Source organism: Haemorhous mexicanus, chromosome 3 (genome assembly GCF_027477595.1).
Source record: "Haemorhous mexicanus isolate bHaeMex1 chromosome 3, bHaeMex1.pri, whole genome shotgun sequence".
Classification (NCBI taxonomy): Eukaryota; Metazoa; Chordata; class Aves; order Passeriformes; family Fringillidae; genus Haemorhous; species Haemorhous mexicanus.
The window spans coordinates 25914476-25920172 of record NC_082343.1 but is presented as its reverse complement, the minus strand read 5'-3'; the positions used below and the strand labels follow the sequence as shown (position 1 = coordinate 25920172).

At 47.5% G+C, this 5697-nt stretch overlaps 1 non-coding gene across 1 annotated transcript; it reads right to left on the bottom strand.

Moving 5' to 3' along the window:
* Positions 1-4412: 4412 nt before the first annotated feature.
* Positions 4413-4506, bottom strand: TRNAI-UAU (transfer RNA isoleucine (anticodon UAU)). Its single transcript has 2 exons — positions 4469-4506; positions 4413-4448 (listed from the first exon to the last, which is right to left on the bottom strand). It is a non-coding gene; the product is annotated as a tRNA-Ile (tRNA).
* Positions 4507-5697: the final 1191 nt, after the last annotated feature.

Here is a 5697-nt window from a genome sequence, read left to right as displayed (position 1 = left end):
TAAGAATTTTCCACCATATTTTCAAAAGACAGGTTTTACAATTATTGCTTTATCTTCTTCCATAATCTTCCTAATGTATTTTTTATTATAAATACAGTTAAATTTCCAGAAGTATTTCTTCATACTGCCATAAATCTGCTACCCCATGTATGAAGATCTCTGAACCAAAGCAGTCTGTACATGCTCAAATGCCTACTTCAAGGGAGCATCCCTTCCCCAAAATTCATAATTACAGACTCTCTGACTACCCCCTTCCATTTCAGCCACTTCCCCAGCTTGTTCTTCCTCTGGGTTTGGTTTAGTTTGTTTTGCTGTATTTTGAGACTTCTCCAAGGTTTCAAATATTTAGGCTGCACCAAAACTATTTGAAGAAACCAAGAGTCTTTTTCCACCTTAAAAGCAGAGCCTAACACAGCAAACTCAGCACAAGCAAGAAAATTAAATGGGCACGAAATCCAGGACTGATTGTCCATTTCCTTCCTTTTCCAAACCAGAAAGCTGAGCTCTCTAACCCTCCCAACACCAGCTTCAAACCCTAGAGAGACCAAGGGGTCTCTTATATTGCCACACTAAAGTAACCACTCAAAACACACAGAGAAGAAAAACCTGCCTCTTGAGCTCTCTGTTTGCTCAAGCAAAACGGACAGGCCTATTTGCTTTCTACAGCAGCTCCATCTTAGCTTGGCTTGACTAGCTAACACTTACTCACTTGTTTTCCACTGCCCTAGGCAGCACACTCATGCAGCTATAGCCAGACAGGAGGATTTTTTTTAAAATTCTTTTTAAGAACTTCCTTACCGATGTTCTTCTATCTGACTCCTCCATCTTCTCCTTTTTTGTGCCCATACCTTTCTCTTTTAGTTCCCTCCTTGTAGCATCCCCTTCACCAGTTCCAGAGAGCAATGCATAAAGCCTTTCTCTTTGTGAGCTTGCTTTTCTACTCCTCTTACAAGTTCTTCCACCTCTCCACCTTCTATCAGCCTCCATCAGCCCCACTGTCCCACTCATCTCTCAGCCCTTCTCTTCCTCGAGGAGGCTTCCACATGAATTTTTATTTTCCTTTTCTCACCACCATTACCTTATTTCTCCACAAAAACAAAGTACTTCTATTTGGTTTAAGAGTTCTTCCACACAAGTTTGCAAGCACCTACACTTCATTTCTCTCCTCCCAGCTACTGTTTCCAAGCCTAATGCCTCCTCTCTACAGTGGGAAGCAGACACCTGGACTTCAGGTAGCCCTGCATGAAAACCTCTAAAACCAAATATTCCACAAAAAAAAAAAAAAAAAAAAAAAAAAAAAAAAAAAAAAAAAAAAAAAATTAAGAGAGTCTAAGTCAGGCTTGCTACACTGGAACTTTGACACAAGACTGAATTCATAGAGACTTAAAAAAAACCATGATACCATTCACCTCTGCTACTCCCAACACAACAGATCAATAAACTTTAATTTCAGAAAGCTCCTCAAGATGTTACATACAAAGGACAAAGGTGGTGGTGGTGGAACACAAAACAAAACCAAAATGCATCTATATCTCCAGAGGACTCGGTTTTCTAAGCAACCTTTGAAATTCTGGCCTATTGTTCTCTACAGTGCACAAGAGAGCATTCAGCAAGTGGTTTCTATTTTTAGGACGCCTGGGAATGTTTTGCGTTCATCTTTTTCACTCTGTGGGACCACAGTGCCATCTATTGGGAAAAGCTATAAAGAGCAGACATTGGCTGTTTATTATCTGCAAAGACTCCAAGTATTTATTACTTTGATTTCCTAACAATTAGGTAGGCCAAGTCCTTCCTATAGGCTTTTACAGGTATTTGCTAGGATATGCAAACCTCAATATTATGGAAAATTTCAGACTTTTATATTTAAAGTAACTTAAGGAAACACTTCAGACCCTCACAATCACAACTGTGCTAACATGCCAGAGACAAGGGTTGCCACTCTTAGAAATAAACATCAGGAAGGTCTATCCTGCATAAGCCTTTCTTTCTTAATCCTACACCTGGCATTGCAGTGAGGCTCCCTGTTTGAGTGAGATCATACAGGGATAAACACAAACCCTGCTCCCCAACCTGCTCGTTATTAATCCTCCAAGATCAGGCAAAAGATACATCTTTGAAAATTCTCTTTCCATCAATAAGCAGCACACATCAAACTTTCCTATATCTATAAGCAGTAAGTGGGAACTCAGAGCAGCCAGAATAAGCCTGTAGAGCACTCAGAGTCCATACTAAACATTAAACAAAGAGCAAGACAAACTTTAAGAAGAGGGACCTTTTTAAAAAGGATTGCAGAAGAATTCCAGAGGAGTCTGGGAGACTTATTTTGAGGAAAAAGTTGCAAATGCAAGCAACAGGCCTAGGCTCTCCTCATTTCACTCACAAGAGCTGCTGTGGCCATGCTGGAGCCCAGCTCAGCATCCCACAACAAGAAGCTCCTCACACACCCTGGAGAAAACCTGCCCAGGTCCGACTCTCGTCCCCTCCCAGGGACACACAGCTCACCTGCTCCCACGGCAGCCCCTGGGGAAGGGACTGAGGTGGAATCACTGAGCTGACCCCAGCACAGCACCCTTCCAGCCAGCAGCACCTGGGCCCAGCAACCTCACAGCCCTGCCTCCAGGGGAAGGCCTCGTGCTTTAGCAGCCAGCTAATACTTTATGTCATAAACAGCCATCAGATAAACAACATTCTCATCTTCCTGGGATTTCCAGTCAATCCATATATATTTTCCTGATTTAGCATGATTTTCAATGTGAAATGCCCATCTTGGAACATGTTGCCCTTCAGGTGTCAGGCACAAGTGTCTACCCATAAGGAGGAGCAGAAACTCAAGAGTTGCTTCACGAAATCATTGTTTCTTTTTACTTTTTTTCCAGAATCAAGACAAAAATCAGTAAAAGCTGAGGTAAAGACTGTGGGAATGAAGGAGATCTTGTGGAGAAGGTCAGGGCACTGTATGGTCCCACTGCATGTCCGGGCTGCTCTCTGGCACCACCATAGAGGCAGGTCACAAAACAGCTGTGCAGACAACAAACCTCATCTGCTTCATGCACCCTGAATGTGGCAAAAATTGTATAATCACTCGCCCAGCAGGCCAGAGCAAGACCTCAAATGTCAAACTAGCCATTCCTCCTTGGCAGGAGCTCCTTGGAGGGCAGCACCCTCCTTGGAGGGTGCAGGAGCTGCTGCCTGTTCCTGGAGACCCATCAGGGAAGAGAGAAAGGAAGCAGCACTGTCCCCACTCAGTTTCTTAAGAGGTCTCGGTCCAAGGAATGGAGTCCCTCTCCCTTTCTAATGATTTATGGCTTGGGTTCTTTTTCCCTAGTACACAAAACCAGCACTTTCATTTTTTAGTATTCCCAATACTTGTCCAAATACTCCTCTGTACAGACCTCAGCACTGAGACACAGATATCTGGCATGAAGGAGAAAGAATGAAACTCACTGCAAGCAAAAGATTAATTTTATTCATCCTTTGACACATTACAGATGTCTCTGGCACACTTACGCTTCCTTCTACCACTATGGCACCTGCTTCAGGGATTGCCACTCCAACATTGAAAGCTGAAGTTAATGCAAAATGCAGAGGGGACAAAGACAGAAAGGATAATTAAGAGCCTTAAAGTGGTACTTCTAGGAGTTAATGCCTGCAGTAGAGATAAAGGGCTGATATGGGCAATAGAGACATCTCTGTCTGCATGATCTCGAGGGCCTTTTTGAACTTTTTGGTATAAATTGCACTGTGAAAGCAGCAGACTAGATGTTAACGTAGAGGGGAGCTCGCAAGATCTGGGCCTAAACCTCCAGGAGGCGTCCTGCCTCATCATCCAGGAAGTGTCCTGCAGCCGTCTCCATGACAGAGCTGCCCTTTTCCCACGGCCCTGCTGCCTTCCTTGAGTGGTGAAATCAGAAATTATTTCAAATACTTTCCTTCCTGCTACAGTGTGTGCATTTGTTAAGCGCTACCCAAGCAATGAGCAGTTACAAACACTGTCCCCACCAAAGAGAAATATGTTATCACCATTGCAGCAGCTGCATACACCAGTCGAGCATTTACTTGCACTCTGTCTGAAACAACACGGTATAAAATAATCTTTATTTCCTGCAATTTCTCACTCACAAGCAGCTCTGAGATGACCACGTTTGTTTCTGCGCAGGGACAGGGTGCCGTGAATGCCGTCCCTTTCAGCGGGGACAGTCCCTGTAGGCACACAGACACGCACACAGGTGGCACTGAGGCACAGGCGCTGCCGGTGCGCCCCGCAGAGCCCCTCCCCGGGCCGCGCTGTGCCCACTCCAGCGGGCCCACGCTGCCGCCAGCGCTGCATAATTTTTCCCCGCACTTCTGTCCCTCTCCTTCCGGAGCGCCGCCAAGTCCCAAAAAAAGCCCCTTTTCTCTCCCAAAAAGCTGTGTGCTCCAGGTGAGGCTCGAACTCACAACCTCGGCATTGCTCGGCTTTGTACTGCTGTATAAGTACCGCGCGCTAACCGATTGCGCCACTGGAGCCCTGACACCATCCCATCCCGATCGGTTTATCAAGGGCTCGCCCGGGCCCGGCAAAAAAGTGCGTGGCATTCTTGTCTGCACCCCGCGTCGAGCGGCGGCCCGAGGCCGCCCCGGCACCCTGCCCGGGCCGCACTACCCCGTTAGCGGCGCGGAGAAGGCATGACGGCGCTGGTGGACGCCGCACCGTTCGGGGAAGGCGGCGCCCGCGAGCAAGGGAGAGAGGCGAGCGGCGGCGAGGCCCGAACAAACTCTCCCGCCCCGGCCTCCACGCGGGCGGGCGAGCAGGCAGCCGTGGCAGTGCCGGCAGAGCCCGGCCCCCTCCGCCGCCGGGCAGGGCGGGGCGGTCGTGGCCGGTGACGGGCGGCAGCGGCGCCGCCTGACCGCCCTCCGGCAGCAGCGGGCCGGAGCAGTTCTCCGTTTCATTCTCTGGGGACGAGACACACGGAGGCCGGCCCTGCGTCGTGCGGGATCGAGCCCGCTGACGGCCTTCGGTAAAGGCTTGGGCCGCTGGGTCAGCGAAGTTCAGGCTCTCGCTCACGGGCACCCTCGGTCATGCTCAGGACCAGGCCCCAGCAAAAAGTGACCGGTTACTGGCAGGGAGCTAAATGTTGATAGCTGTAGCATCGCCGCTATGTGTGACAGGAAGGGAGCCTGGCACTCTCAAAACAAGTGTTCGCTCAACACTGTGTCTGCATTGTTAAAGGATACCTCCAACATGAATTTATTCATCAATCAGATCTGTCCTACCTTATATGGCAAAAAGATGGTAAATGTAATCATCATCAGCAGATACTTAAACCCAAGTGTGACTCCACTGCCTCTCTTCCCCCATGATCGCCATGGTCAATGAGGCAACACTTTTTGGATGGAGAGCAGGTGCTTCACACTTGCCAAGAAAGTATTTCTCCTTTTGGTATTACTGTGGGCATTACCTAAAATATATTTCTGTGATATACACCATTGACAGGTGAAGCAGCATGCGAATGCTGTATGTGATCTTTGATGAAGGTGTCTGGCTTGGAGGAGAGAACTGGCTGTTCATTTCTGGAGAGAAATTTTTCATCATTTAGGTATACCTATGGCATACCAGAAAATGGCAGCAGCCTTCATTACCCTTAACATCATTATGGTAACAAAATAGTCTATACTACACAAAGATTGCTGTGGGGGGGAAAAAAGGTAGTATGGAGA